The sequence below is a fragment of the Sapajus apella genome, unplaced genomic scaffold (assembly GCF_009761245.1).
Source record: "Sapajus apella isolate SASKATOON/1434 unplaced genomic scaffold, GSC_monkey_1.0 scaffold11, whole genome shotgun sequence".
In the NCBI taxonomy this organism is placed as follows: domain Eukaryota; kingdom Metazoa; phylum Chordata; class Mammalia; order Primates; family Cebidae; genus Sapajus; species Sapajus apella.
In genome coordinates, this window is record NW_022436951.1 from 160,077 (window position 1) to 176,176 (window position 16,100).

A 16,100-nucleotide genomic window follows, 5' to 3' on the forward strand; every position below is an offset into this window, starting at 1 on the left:
GTGTTCTTTCATTGGTTAAAGGTAAACTAACCAGGCAGCGAGTGTATATTTACTATAGGTTAAAGACGAAGTAGGAAGCACTCTTTAGAGAGAACAAAGGAAAGAGTCACATATCCTGTGTTCAAAGAACTAATTCATCTGGTGTGAGACATACTCATATTGGTTACTATTTTACAATCCTTTGAGCAGTTTTCCACTTTGGGGGGCTGACTAGGTTTTCCTTGCTGCTGCTCTCAGCAAACAGTATGATTCCTCACACAGGTCAGAATTTGCTCTCAACATGTTCCCCCTTCCTTTTCCTGCAAAGCTAGGTAAGCAAGCACAGCATTACCTTGGTGAACTATTTCTCAGAGTATTCAGGATTTGCACCTGTAGACTACACAAAGAGAAATAAGACAAATTAATAACACAATCATAACAACAACCATAGATTCTCCAAGTGTTTTTACCCAAGTCACACGGTTCAGGGCTGCTATTCAACAGCTCCCTCAAGTATTTTAGTTTCTGGAATTAAAGTCAAATGTGCTTGAGAGGCTTGAATAACTTGTTCCATTAGTTTTGTTATATTAAGTGATACATTTTTAGGATTCCCTTTCAAATGACGCTTTATTTTTTCCCAGTTATGTTCAGTTTTATTATAAGGATGAAGAGTGATAGAATAATTAGAAGTATTCCAATCATGCTGTAATTGAATTCTGTACTCTACACTAACCACCCTGTCCTTTAGCCAGAGAACAGCTTGTTTAAGATTATTAATCTGATTAGCTATACTTTGATCCATCTTTGAGAATTCCACAGTAAGTAGAGTTTTTCTGCCAATTATTAACAAATTTAGCTGTCTGTACTGATGAATGCAGAGCCACCCCTGCTGCAGCAGCTGTAGCTGTGACTGCAATCAGACCCATGATGATTGAAATTAAGGTTGTAATGACTCTCCTGCTACGTTTTAGAAACTGTTATAAAATTTTAGTGAAAATATGTACTGACAGAGATGCATTCTACGGATGAGATAGGCTTACTGGTAGCCATATTCCCTCTTGGGCCTTCACCAATAATATAGAGTTATAAGAATCAAAGATGGAGACATTAATAAAAGAAAACAATTTACAATTTTGACATGTTACTTTGGAGTTTAGAAAATTGATCTGTATCACTTCTCGGCCTTTTGGCTAAGATCAAGTGTAGAAAATTGATCTGTAACCTTCCCACTACCAAAAGATAAGGAGGTTTAATAAAGCTCTGAATCCAAAGAGTTCTATTTTTTTAAAAATAAATTTGAATGAATAATAATGATTGTAACAGGATCCTGTATAATTTCCTTCCCAGACCTTTATCAGTTTCAGGGCCATAAATAATTTTCAAAGTTCTTTTTGCTTAATTCCCAATTTTGGCAAAATTATTCTTGGCTGTGGTTTTACCATGCTCCCATTTCTCCAAAAAATAGGGACATTCGTTTTAGTTTGTATTGGCTTGAAACTGTTATTACTTTTTGTATAATATTTAAGTAATTCAATGCCACTGTTGTACTGGAGCGAGCATAGAAAGTCAACACCAAGACAAAAGTATGCTAAATTGCAGGGTCTTTATTGCCAGCGGCCATGGAGGACTCACATCTCTCCAACCTGTGGCCCCGAAAGGAGGGTGTCAAGACCTTTTATGCCCATAAACCACCTCGAGTGTGAGGGTGAGGGGCTGGGGTGGGGGTGAAGGGCTTCAAACATTCTGAGGGCCAGTGGATTCCATAAATCACCTCCTGGGCAGAGATGAGGGTGAGGGGCTCTAGATATTCTGAGGGCCAAGGGACTTTGGATATTCCAGCTGTTACTTAGTGGTTTACAGAAGTCAAGGTAAGCGTTAGTTTACACATTGTCTGGGTATGGGTGGAAATTACAGATCTTAGTTATTCTTATTACAAGTCACAGGGGCCAAGATGGCATGGGTTTGGACTGCTTGCCTGTCACATTAGGGTTACAGAGTTTTATGGGGCTTTTTCCATGTCACACCACGACAAGAGGGCTGACTGGTACAATTAATGCTAAATATCCCCTTAGGGGACCAATCAATAACAATTTCATGGGAATTATTGTGCAGCACCTCAGCCTCTGCCAAAACACAATCTTCCCAAATTAATATTTTTAACTTAGAGGACCATTGTTTATTTTGCCTGAATTTAGGTTTTGGGGGGCAAAACATAGTTGTTTTATTTTCTGAATAATTATAAAAAATACGAAGGCCAGAAATCATATGTCAATAAAGAAGAGTAAGAAATATAAGCCCAGTATGTGAAATTTCCTTTTACTTCTGCCCCAGCTCCAGGAGTACTCACTGCAATGGTGATAACCACCACTCATGACAAGGCTTTAAATGTCTGGATGGTTTTGATACCGGTTGTTGGTTTGGACCTGGAGAAACACAAACAAATCCTCTCCCCCATGTTATTACAGTGTCTTTTTCCCAACTTTTTGTTAATGGGTCTTGCCACCAGATTAATTGCCTTATCGTTTCTTCCTTGGATTGTTTATTCAGGTGTTGTTCGAATACTGTTATTTGTTGTCCTGTTGGCAAGCTTAAATAATTTTAAGTTAATAATGCTAAGTTAAATTGCATTTGTGGGGTTCTATATTCCTTGTCCCCTTTTTTTTTCATTTTTGAAAATGTTGTTTAAGAGAAAGATTATTTGTTTTACAATAGCCTGTTCCTGAGAGTTATATGGAATACCTGTAATATGAGTCATATTTTATTGTTTAAAAAATACTGGTAAGGAATGACTAATGTATTTTGGGGTGTTATTAGTTTTTATGAAGGAGGGAATTCCAATAATGGCAAAATGCTGTATTAGATGTGTTTGACACAACCTGATGATTTACCAGTTTTACAGGTTACCCAAACAAAATGAGAAAAACTATTTACATAAACGTGTACATATGTTAACTTTTTAAAAGATGAAACGTGGGTAACATCCCTTTGTTACAAGGTGTTTGGCTCTAACCCCTCCCCTCAAGGGTTTACACCTCCTGAATTGGAGGGAGAATTGACTAACTGACAAGTTGAACAGGATTGAATAATCCTTTTAGCTTCTTTCCAGGTTAGATTATATTGACTTTTTAGTCCTGCTGTGTTTAGATAAGTTAGCGTGTAAAAATGTTGAGCAGCAAATAAGACTGCAGCCACTAGTTGATTTGTAGACTGATTGCCTGCTGTGGGGGGCCCTGGAAGAATAGTGTGAGCTCTAATATAAATACTGTAAAAAGGATGCATTTTATTTTTTACTTCTGTTTGTAATTGAGTAAATAGTTTCATAAGTTGATCATGTGTATTAAAACACAGTTGAGCACAGTCAGCAGAGTAGAGTGTACAATGTGTGCAGAATTAGAAATTACATTAGTAGGCTTTTTGAAATTTGGTAATACCTGAATGACAGTTACCAGCTCTGTCTTTTGAGTTGATGTATAAGGAGTTTGAATAGCTTTGCTTTCAAATGCTGAATAAGAAGCTTTACGCTTACTAGATTTATCTGTAAAAACATTTTTTGTGTTTTTAATGGGATTTGATTTAGTGATTTGGGGTAAAATTCAATTGGTCAATTTTAAAATTAAAAATTTTCTTTTTTGGATATGATTAAAGTGCCCACAAAATTTTCCAAATAGATTTATTACATTACACTATTAATATAGCCTTGCTGAATTTGAATTTTTGTAAGAGGCATTATTATTCTTTTTGGATAAATTCATGTAATTTTACAACTCGAGACCTCCCCATTTCAATTAATGTTGTAATTTGGTTTAAATATAGAGTAAGAATATGAATGCTATTGTGAGGTAAAAGCCACTCCACTAAGTCCTGATTTTGAATAACTCCCGTAGGAAAGTGTTGAGCAGGGAAAATTAACAATTCTAAAGGCTTATTAGGATTAATTCTATTTACTTGAATTTTATGAATTTTTTTCTTTAATTACTTGCAATTCCATTTCAGCTTTCTTAGTTAACTTTCGAGGACTATTTAGACTGGAATCTCCTTGAAGAATAGAAAACAAATTACTTATAGCATAAGTTGGAATGCCTAAAGTAGGTCTTATCGAATTGATATCTCCAAGTAACTTTTAGAAATCATTTAGAGTTTTTAAATTATCCCTCTTGAGGGACAGCTTTTGAAGTGTTATAGTAGTATTTTTTACCAATGTGCCCAAATACAAATAAGGAGTTGTAGTTTGAATTTGATCTGGAACTATTAGTAACCCAGTGCATTGAATGGATTTTTTAAAATGGTTATAGCGTTTTATAAGTAATTTTTTATTTGGTGCAACACAAAGAATATCATTTATATAGTGAATAATATAACACTGAGGAAATTCTTTTCTGGTGGGCTTAATAGCTTGGCCCACTTAAGTTTGACAAATTATAGGACTCTTTAACATCCCTTGGGGAAGCACTTGCCAATGACATTGTTTAGCAGGTTTTTGATTTTTTACTGAAGGAATAGTGAATGAAAATTGCTCACAGTCCCTTTTTGCCAAAGGAATAGTAAAAAAACAAACAAAAAACAGTCCTTCAAATTAACAACAGTTAGTGGCCAATTTTTTTGAATCATGGTGGGTGAAAGTAGTATAGCTGCATTAATTACTTTAAGATTTGTTAAGATGTTTTATTTTTTAGATTTTTTAAATTACAAAAACAGGAGAGTGTTAAGGTGAAACTGTGGGTACTAACTATATGTCCTTTTTAAAAATTGTTTAGTAATTAAGTTTTTTAAAAAATTTCCAGTTTTTCCTTTGTAAGTGGCCATCGGTCTATCCAAATTGGTTTATTGTTCAACCATTTTAAAGCTATTTGTTTTGGAGGTGTAAGAATGGCTGCCATTCAAAATGATATCCTAAACCATGTTGAGAACTTTGTTTCTTCTAACGGTTCCTTTAAACCCTGTAAATCTTTTCCTAGTACCATCTCAGGCACATAGCCCATGTCCTGCATCATTTGCTGACTTTGGGAGCTATACGATTGTTTAGATATTAAGACTTTCGGCTCCCCACTGCTGTAGTAAGTTTCTTCCCCACAAGTTAGTAGGAATCTGAGTCACAATAGGCTTAATAGTTTCAGGGTGTCCTTCAGGCCCTTCACAGGGAAAGATAAGACTGTTTTGATAAACTTTTGAGGCCTGCCCTACTCCTACCACATTAAACTGAGCATTTTGTACAGGCCAGGAAGAAGGGCCAGTGCAAAATAGAAATAATTGAAACATCTGCAGCAGTATCAACTAAACCTTTAAATCTCTTTCCTTGAATATTGACTTCACATGTTGAGCGTTTGTCTGTAATTTGATTTACCCAATATGCAGCTTTACCCTGCTTATTTGTACTTTTAAATCCTCAAATCCTTTTATCATTTCTAAGGTCTGCTTTTAGTCAAATTGTCTCTATTTGTAGATGACATGATTGTATATTTAGAAGACCCCATCATCTCAGCCCCAAATCTCCTTAAGCTGATAAACAACTTCAGCAGTCTCAAGATACAAAATCAATGTGCAGAAATCACAAACATTCCTATACACCAACAACAGACAAGCAGACAGCCAAATCATGAATGAACTTTCATTCACAATTGCTACAAAGAGGATAAAATACCTAGGAATACGGCTAAGAAGTGAAGCACCTCTTCAAGGAGAATTAAAACCACTGCTCAAGGAAATAAGAGAGGACACAAACAGATGGAAAAACATTACATGCTCATGGTTAGGAAGAATCAATATAGTGAAAATGGCCATACTGCCCAAAGTAAATTTATGGATTCAGTGCAATTCCCATTAAACTACCATTGACATTCTTCACCGAATTAGAAGAAACTATTTTAAAATTCATATGAAACCCAAAAAGAGCTCATATAGCCAAGACAATCCTAAGCAAAAAGAACAAAGCTGGCAGCATCATGCTACCCAACTTCAAACTATACTACAAGGCTACAGTAACCAAAACAGCATGGTACTGGCACAAAAACAGACACATAGACCAATGGAACAGAATAAAGAACTCATAAAAAAGACTGAACATCTACAACCCTCTGATCTTCAACAAACCTGATAAAAACAAGCAATGGGGAAAGGATTCCCTATTTAATAAATGGTGCTAGGAGAACTGGCTAGCCATATGCAGAAAATTGAAACTGGACCCCTTCCTTACACCTTATAAAAATTAACTCAAGATGGATTAAAGACTTAAAGGTAAAACACAAAACCATAAAAACTCTAGAAGGAAATCTAGGCAAAACCATTCAGGACATAGGCATGGGCAAGGATATCATAATGAAATCTCCATAAGCAATTGCAACAAAAGCAAAAAATGACAAATGGAATCTAATTAAAGGGTTTTTACACAGCAAAATAAACTATCATCAGAGTGAACAGGCAACCTTTGGAGTGGGAGAAAATTTTTGCAATCTGTCCATCTGACAAATGCCTAATATCCAGAATCTACAAGGAACTTAAGTTTATAAAGAAAAAAAAAACATTAAAAAGTGAGTAAAGAACATGAATGTACACTTCTCAAAAGAATACTTTCATGCAGCCAACAAGCATGAAAGAAAGCTCAGCATCACTGATCATTAGAGAAATGTAAAACTACCATGAGATACCTCACACCAATCAGAATGGCAGTTATTAAAAAGTCAAGAAACAACAGATGCTGGTAAGGCTGTAGAGAAATAGGAACACTTTTACACTGTTGGTGGGAATATAAAGTAGTTGAAACATTGTGGAAGACTGTGGTGATTTCTCAAAGATCTTGAACCAGAAATACCATCTGACCCAGCAATCCCATTACTGGGTATATACCCAAAGGAATAGAAATGATTTTATTATAAAGATACATGCATGTGTATGTTCATTGCAACACTATTCACAATAGTGGAGACATGGAATCAACCCAAATGCCCATCAATGATAGACTGGATATGTAGCAGGAGCAGCCGCGGGAAACAGATCTCTCAAACACCGAATAAAGGAGGGAAGAGTTTATTCAGCCGGGAGACCAGGCAGTAATTTGTCAAAAGTCCGGCTCATTTAACAAAGGAAGGTTCTGCCTTTATATAGGCTTATACTTTAGATGTTACATAGGGAAGAATCTTAGGTTTATAGCTTTAGGAATCACATATGAAAGGGTTCTGGCTTACAGTTTAGGACTCACATGTGAAAAGGTCTCTGTTTACAGTTTCAGGAATCACATATGAAAGGGTTCTGGTTTACAGTTTTAGGGCTCACATGTGAAAAGGTCTCTGGTTTGATCTTAAGTAAAAATAGTGTCTTCCAGAGAGTTTCCCTCAAGACCAAGCATGTTATTTTCAGGAAGGAGATTCAGGAGGCGCCAGCTGGCCTGCTGTCCCTTCTATTGAGCTGCACAGTGGATGACAGAGGGGGAGGGAATCCCAGATGCCTGGGTCTACTTCCTCACCCGCCCCCTTTTGAGACCCTCACCATTTTATAATATCAGTGAGAGGTCTCACTTTCATTCTCACTTTCCAGATTTTCCCAAGAAACTGATAATGTTTCATATAATATACTTGTGATGTCATTTTTTGGCTAACTACAGTAGTGATGAATCTCCTAATTATCTGAAGGAACAGGGGGAGTAGACAAGGGAGCAACAAACAAACACCTATTATTATTATAACACTTATGATGAGGGTTTTGAATCCTCCCAAGGATGAGAACCAACCTCCAAATAAGGACTCAGGGTTAAATCCATGCCACACCTGTACAGGTACGTGTGCCAGTTTGGTCATGTCTCACACAATACCTTCCACTGCTTGCCTCTGGTCATCTATGTGCAGACAGCAGTTGGTTAGATTGAATTTTCCACAGATTCCTCCTTTTGCTGCTAGTAAATAATCTAGGGCCAGCCAGTTCTGATAAATCACGTTTCTTATTTGAGCTTCTTGTTGGGCTAAAAGGGACCGAGCTTTGCCTGTCTCATTAGTGAGCATTTTCAAAACAGCCTGCAACTGCATGACCTGGTTGAGCATGTAAATAGGGGTCTGGTATCCCCAAGAGCCATCCTCTGCCCATGTGGCAGGCCCATAATGCTCAATAATTCTCTCCGGTGGCCACTTATCATCTGTCCATTCTCCTATCTTTAGGTTTCTCTTCTCCCTAGCAGAGTAGACTGAATACATCAACAGCCCACTTGTCTTAACAGATAACAGGAAGAAAGAGGGCTTAATGATGCCTATGACACAGCTACCTGTCCATCTCATGGATTACACAGCTTATATTGAGTACCATTATATAAACAGGTTCCCTTCTGTGTCCCTGTACATTTATAAGAACTGTAGGACAAAAGAATGGCAGTAACTTTTACGCCCTACCTGGTGTACATACTGAAGGCATTCTTTAAAATTAGTTAATGTTCCTACTGTGCAAGTCCAAATATTAAGAAGAACAAGTCCCACAATGAATTTCCTCATGCTTCGGCCATGCGTGGACCAGCCAGCTTCCGGGATGTGGCTGGAGCAAGGCTTGTTGTCCTTTTTAAGGTGATTCTGCAGTCCTTGTCTTGGTCTAAGTCTCAGCTGTTGCCGGTTTCTTAACATGGCTATGGTGTATTCAGGCTGGGATTCCCTCTACCTTCACGGCTGTGCGAGTGGTCAGGGTCAGGTCTGAGGTCCTTTCCACTGTGGCTTTAGAGGGGCTGTACTCCCGTCCTTTATCCACACATGATTACCTAGTGAGAAAGGGTGAGCTGGGGAGAAAAAGGCTTACAGGACATTTGTTATTTACTCAGGTTGAAGTATCCTAAGCAATTCTCTCTAGGGCTAGTAACCAGCATCCTAACTCAATCTCTCCCCACTCCCGAGGAGTTCCCGGGAGTGCCCAGAGTAGGGGAGGGGGCCTATGGTATAAGACTTCATAGGAGAATATCTTGTTTTCTTAGAGGGGGTGCATCTAATTTTGAATAACACCAAGGGAAGTGCCTGAACCCACTTTAATCTTGTTTCCTGACACACTTTCCCTAAGCTGTTTTTGATGGTCCTGTTCATTCTTTCCACTTTTCCGGAACTCTGAGGTCAGTAGACAGCGTGCAGTTTCCAGGTGATACCCAAGGCCGTTGCTGTTTTCTGGACTAAATCCGCCACAAATGCTGGTCCGTTGTCTGATCTGATGCTCAGTGGCAGTCCAAGCCTAGGGATGAGATCTCGAAGAAGCACACGGATTACTTCATGGTTCCTTTCAGTCCTAGGCGGGAAGGCCTCTACCCACCCAGAGTATGTGCACACCAAGACCAACAAATACTTATGTTCCCTACACTTGCGCATTTCAGTAAAATCTACCTGGAGATCTTCAAACAGAGCTGCTCCGTAAGCTTGAATGCCAGGGAGAATAGTTGGGACCCTGCCTCGTGTTGTGTTGCCGGTGTGTAATGCATCACTGTGCCACGGTTTTGGTCAAGGCTGGTAAGTGTGACATGTAAAAGTACTGGCCCAGCATCTTTTCAAGTGACTTTTGACCTAAATCAGTGGTCTCATGTATGGCTTGTACAACTGCTGCACATAGCAGGCCCTGGTATTTGGCAGGCCTACCAATGAGGTCCTTTGGTATTCATTAGAGTCACCGCTGTGTGGGCTGTTTTGATATTTAAATTCTTCCCAGAGTTGAGGCTAGAATCTTTGATTGCCATTTTTTTTTCTTTTTTTATCTGACAGCATGAAAAGGCTGTGTTAAATCGGCTAGCCCCAAAGCCAGGGCTGACAGAAGTTTCACTTTTAGCTTCTGTTCCATTCGAAGGGTGACTTGTCTTCTCCCCTCCCCGCTTTATCACTTTGTGTAAGGGTTTGGCCAGTACTGCAAAGCTTGGAAATCCACAATTTACAAAACCCACCGCTCCCAGGAGCTCTCTCACCTGCTTTTTAGTCTCAGGTTCTGTGACTTTGCAAGCGGCTTGCTTCTTCTCTACTTCTAGGCTGCGTTTCCTCTTCCAGATGGTGAGCCTCAGATATTGCATTTGCTTTTTGGCAAATCTGGGCTTTCCTTTTAGATGCTTTATACCCACAGTCCTCCAGGTGCTGAAGTAAGGCATTTGTTTGTGCACACAACTGCCGTGGGGTGTCCCAATAGAAGGTTATCAGCATACAGAGGCAGCATGCAAGCAAGAAACTTCTAGGGGGCAGTCACAGGCTGATGCCTCCCCAGTGATGATGAGAGAGTTTCTGAGCCCCTGGGAAGATGCGTCCAGGTGTATTGAGTGGTTACACCTGCTCCTGGGTTTCTCCGATTGAAATGCAAATTGTTTTTGACACTCCAAGGCCAGTTCAATGCTAAGGAAGTATTCTTTAAGTCCAATTAAGTGAACCAACTATCCTCTGCTGGCAATAATCCCAACTGCGTGTATGAGTTAGGTCCAAAGCCACGCAAGCCCTGCATTGGCCTGGGCGATAATATCAGTCCTCTGCTTCTGGCTAGGAAGTCTCCACCCTCCTTCCCAAGGGACCATGAGAGCCTAGATAACCCCCAATGGAGGCAGTTTTAGCTACAGGGAGTCTTTTGTTTTTGAATGTGATAGTGGTCCTTGATTTGCACAACAGGTTTTGCCGGAGAAGGGGGGCAGGGGCAATTCATTAAGTACAAGAAAGTCTGTTCTCTTAATACCTTAATAGATTTAACAACACTGGCTTTGTTTTTTTTTTCCGATAGGGGGTTGCAGGGCTGTCGTCTGGCCCATGGGCTCTTTAGGGGTATTTGAGTCCAGCCCGCCTCTCTTTTAGTCCAGTGGCCCTTCCATTAGATTGAACAGAGCCCCTTCATGCTCATTTGGATCCTCGTGCTTAGGATCATCCTGTTCCTCAGTTAACTGTGGACATTTTTTCTTCCAGTGTCCTACTTCTCGACAAAACGCACACTGATAGTGTTGCAGACACGGGCGGGCAGACTGTGGGGGTTTCCAGGAACCCCCCTTTTCCTGCCCTCTTGGGGGTGCTCCTTTAATAGCAGCAGCCATGAAGACGGCATTTCACCGAGCCTGAAGTTCCTCTTCCCCACGATTGTCCCTCTGGCTTACTGCCTCTCAGTTTAGAAACACCTGGTTAGCTATTTCCAATAACTGTGAAGTATTCATGCATGCAAATCTGGCCTGTTTCTGCAATTTTCATCTAATGTCTTCTGCACACTGACTGACTAATGCCATATTTATCATATGCTGATTTTCCGGGCTCTCAGGATCAAAACGAGTGTACATGCGGTAAGCTTCACACAGTCTTTCATAGAATTGGGTAGGGCTTTCCTCTTTTCCTTGAAGAACCTCAGAGACTTTATTAATGTTTATAACTCTCTGGGCCCCTTTTTAAAAATCTTTCCAGCAAGGCTTCTCTGTACCAGATTAGCCTTTGCATGCCCTCCAGGGTGTTTGGATCTTACTGGGGGTAAGTTCCTGGTAATTGGACCCTGACATACTCTTGGAGGTTCTGGTAATCTGCAGGAACATGCTCCTCCAGCCAATTAGAAGCAGCTTGGAGTATTCTCTGCTTTTTGTCCATGTTAAAAAGATGCATAAGCAGCTGATGGCAATCAGCTTAAATGGGGTTATGAGTCTGAATAATAGTTTGCAGTAGATCAATGAGAGCTTGGGGTTTCTCGATATAAGACAGGTTGTTATTTTTCCAATTGATAAGATCAGCTGAGGTGAATGGCAGGTATGTGAAAACACGCCTTTCTACCTTGTGGCCATCCTCGTCCACTCCCGTGTACCTCTGCTCTCTCAAAGGCATCTGCACCCTGGCCTTGAGTTGCAGACAGGCTGCCAAAGGGGCAGTTCCCTCCAGGAAGTGGGCAGCAATGGGCGGAGTTTTTCCACACTCTCTTTTGTCTGCTCTGGAGGATTTAGGGGTGTGCAGCTCTGATGGGGATGCTGAGGCTTCTGGCCCAGGGGCAGGGAGTCCTTGAGGAGGAAGAGGAGGAATTATTGGCAAAAACTCTTCTGCCACTGGGTTGACCAAAACTTTGGGAGTCCGCTTTTCTCGGTGGTGAGGGGGATGGTGGATTCTAGCAGTCTGTCCCTTGGCTACTAAAACAGTTACTGCCTGCTCTCTTAGCCACTTCGGAGGGTTTAACACTAACTGCAACCACGAGTCTATGTATGGAAATTGATAGAGGTGTTCTAGCTTGCAGTATATAACCTCATGCCCCACTTTGGAGACAAGGGACCTGTCTAGGGTCCCCTCTGGGGGCCAATCTACCCTAAATGCTGGCCAATTTTCCCTACATAAAACCCTCAATTTCTCTGGTGTCATAGTTACTTTACAATTCCCACTAAATCCCTTCTTGAAAATTTTCAGCATGGTTTCTAAAGGGGTGGAATGGCTATGGGAATGACCCATATTAACACTTCAAAGAAACAATTCCCACGGTTAGAAGAGTGTTAGTTCACTCAGCAGTTCCCATTCCAGCTAGCAAGATGCAGCACAGAGCACTCTCCGATTTACATTCACTTCAATCTTTTGACAATGCCCAGAGGCTTCTTCACTCAGCCTTCTGTGGCTGTCTCTAATTCTTATAAATTCCTCGACGCATGAGGCCCTTCCTTATGGGCCCGACACCTTTCATGACTGATGAGTCTGGTCGTACACATCTACACACACAGACACACATCCAATCGCTCTCCTTCCAATTCAAAACTATAAGCAAAAAGCTTCCAAGGTTAGTTAGAGAGAGCTACCTTCAAAAGTGCCGATCTGGCACCCGTGGGTGATCAGGCCACGCTTCCACCCAAAATGGGGTGGGCTACTTTCCCGGGTTCAATCTTACTAAATTCAATGGTTCTGACTTCCCCAAATACTCGTTCCTCCTCTGTGTTCAGCCACTGGGTGGATCCACACTGCAGGTCTTCCCTGCTCCTCTCTGATGAGGCTTTTCCACTGGGCAAATACCTGCCCAGGAGCACCCTCAGGATGCGTCACCCCAGCGAGCAGGAGTCCCTCCGCAGGGATGCTCCACAGGGCTAGGCAAACCACCTAACAGACTTTTTCCTGCCATCTGCTATCCGAGACGCGCTTCCCGGCCCATGCACCAAAAATGTACCGGGAGACCAAGCAGTAATTTGTCGAAAGCCCAGCTCATTAAACAAAGGAAGGTTCTGCCTTTATATAGGCTTATACTTTAGATGTTACACGGGGAAGAATCTTAGGTTTATAGCTTTAGGAATCACATACGAAGGGGTTCTGGCTTACAGTTTAGGACTCACAAGTGAAAAGGTCTCTGTTTACAGTTTCAGGAATCACATATGAAAGGGTTCTGGTTTACAGTTTTAGGACTCACATGTGAAAAGGTCTCTGGCTTGATCTTGTTTTAAGTAAAAATAGTGTCTTCCAGAGAGTTTCCCTCAAGACCAAGCATGTTATTTTCAGGAAGGAGATTCAGGAGGCGCCAGCTGGCCTGCTCTCTCTTCTATTGAGCTCACAGTGGATGACAGAGGGGGAGGGAATCCCAGATGCCTGGGTCTCCTTCCTCACACCCATCAACCCATCACCTAGGTATTAACCCCAGCATGCATTAGCTGTTTTTCCCTAATGCTCTCCCTCCCCCCTCCCCCACCAACAGGTCCCAGTATGTGTTGTTTCCCTCCCTGTGTCCGTGTGTTTTCATTGTTAAGCTCTCACTTTTAAACGAGAACATGTAGTGTTTGGGCTTCTGTTCCTGCATGAGTTTGCTGAGAATAATGGCTTCCAGCTCCATCCATGTCCCTGCCAAAGACATGATCTCATTCCTTTTTATGGCTGCATAGTATTCCATGGTGTATATATACCACATTTTCTTCATCCAGTCTATCATTGTTGGGCGTTTGGGTTGATTCCATGTCTTTGCATAGTCCTTCTCTCTTTTAAGTATATCCTGGACTCACATATTCTTAGGGCACTATTCTACACTTGAATAACCTGCTACTCATAAAAAGGTGAGAACTTATTAAAAACATTATATATATGTATAAAAATTCTGGGACAAATGATAAGGGTAGGGGAGAATGAGACAGTATTTAGGCTCTAAGTCCTGGTTCCATTGTTGGAAGTTGTAAGAGATGAGATCATTATGGTAAAGTTCAACTGGATAGTCAATTAGTTACTCTCAATAATCTTTTTTTTTTTTTTTTTTTTTTTTCCCCAAGACAGGATCTCACTCTGTCACGTAGGCTGGAGTGCAGTGGTGGATCTTGGCTCACTACAACTTCTGTCTCCTGGGTTCAAGTGATTCTCCTGCGTTAGCCTCCTGAATAGCTGGGATTACAGACGTATGTCAGCACATCTGGCCAATTTTTGTATTTTTAGTAGAGACAGGGCTTCAAAATGTTGGCCAGGCTGGAATCCAACTCCCGACTTAAAGTGATCCACCCGCCTTGGACTCCCAAAGTGCTGGGACTACAGGTGTGAGCCATCATGCCCATCCTCAGTAATCTTAATATTTGATTATGTGGTGGTGGCTAGAACAATCTGTCAGGAGATTTTAATCATTCATAAAGATTGAAACAATCAAAATAAGTGTTTAAAAATAAGTGTCTAGGGCAAGCTTGTCAAATTCACTGCATGTGGCCCAAGTTGACTTTGAATGCTGCCCAATACAAATTAATAAACTTTCTTGAAACATTATGAGATTCTTTTGTGAATGTTAAAATTTTATTTTAGCTCATCAGCTATTGTTAGTGCTAGTGTATTTTATGTGTGGCCCAAGACAATTCTTTCAATGTGGCCCAGGGAAGCCAAAAGATTGGACACCCTTTGTCTAGGCAATGCTATGGTCAGGTTTGCTGAGTATTCTGTAGGTGGAATGTAAAATCCAAGATAATGCCTGTTGAACTTGCTGGAAAGTGCACCAACCTTATACTGATCCTATCTCCAGGCTTGGTTCAATGATCCTGTTTTCATTTCCAAATTTCCAACAGAATCTTGTGCTTACAGACACCCTAGAGGGGATCAAGTTTTACACTGTTTATTTTTTTGTTTACTTGTCTGTCTACCCTATCAGATTTTGAGGTCCCTGAAAACAAGAAATGCCATTTTTTGTTTTTATTTTTAAATCTCTGTAGTTCCAACATTTAGCATTGTGCCTAGCATAAGCAGCCAACAAATGTTCATTTGATTTGATTTAACGTAATTTGGTATAACACCAAATTAATGTTTGTTTGGAAATTCTGCTTTCGTGAAAATGCTGACTGGATCCAGGTTGGCTGGTACAGAAGAGACTGCTAGGAATGGATCGATTTCTTTATTATTATTATTACTTCAATTTTTTAGGCACGTAGTCTTACTCTGTCACCCAGGCTAAAGTGTAGTGGTGCAATTGATAGAGACAAGAGACAGCAAAATGCCGCCCAGGTCATTGTGTACAGGGGGCTTGCTTAAAGATGCCACAACAGACTCCCCCCGCCCCGGTGCACTGAGAGAATGGGATGGAGCCACTGGGAATTGTCGCCTCATGCAGTGGGGAGGATCCCGGTCTCTTCAGCTCCTGTGTGGTGGCCTGGTATTCAATCTATGACGTGCAAGCCTGTTGGCAGGACCCCCCGATTTTTTTTCTGAGAGCTTTCTTTTAATAAATTTCACTCTCCTCGCCTTCCAATGTGTCTGCGTGCTTTATTTTTTCTGGTTGTGAGACAAGAACCTGGATTTTAGCTGAGCTAAGAAGCAAAAAATCCTGCATCACAGTCATAGCTCATTGCAGCCTTGAACTCCTGGGTGCAGGTGATCCCATCTAAACTTCTTGAGCAGCTGAGATTATAGGCATGAGTCACCATACCCTCCAAAAAGAAATTCATTTCAAACATTTCAAGCTCCTCATTTTCTCCTTTTGCCACCTGGGGGTTTTAGGCATACACTGGCCTCAACACACACACTCTTTGGCACTTTCTTTTGAAACCACTGAACACTTGGAAGAAATTCTTTTGGGTCAGGTGGTTCCTGCTAAGCTCACATGTAAAGAAAGTGGGGGATAGTGAAGCACTTGCTGTCTGCCTGCAGATAGACCAATATGACTACTTAGATTTGTCAAGGAAATGAACTACAGAGGGGACTATCTGCTTTGTACAAAGTTTTCTTTTTTTTGAGATTCTTTTAAAAAATGAATATGTATATGTGCATTTT

General features: G+C 40.8%; 1 non-coding gene across 1 annotated transcript; it reads left to right on the plus strand.

Annotated features, from left to right (window-relative positions):
* Positions 1 to 1,149: 1,149 nt before the first annotated feature.
* On the plus strand, positions 1,150 to 1,333 carry LOC116552463. Its single transcript, XR_004269394.1, has one exon. It is a non-coding gene; the product is annotated as a U2 spliceosomal RNA (small nuclear RNA).
* Positions 1,334 to 16,100: the final 14,767 nt, after the last annotated feature.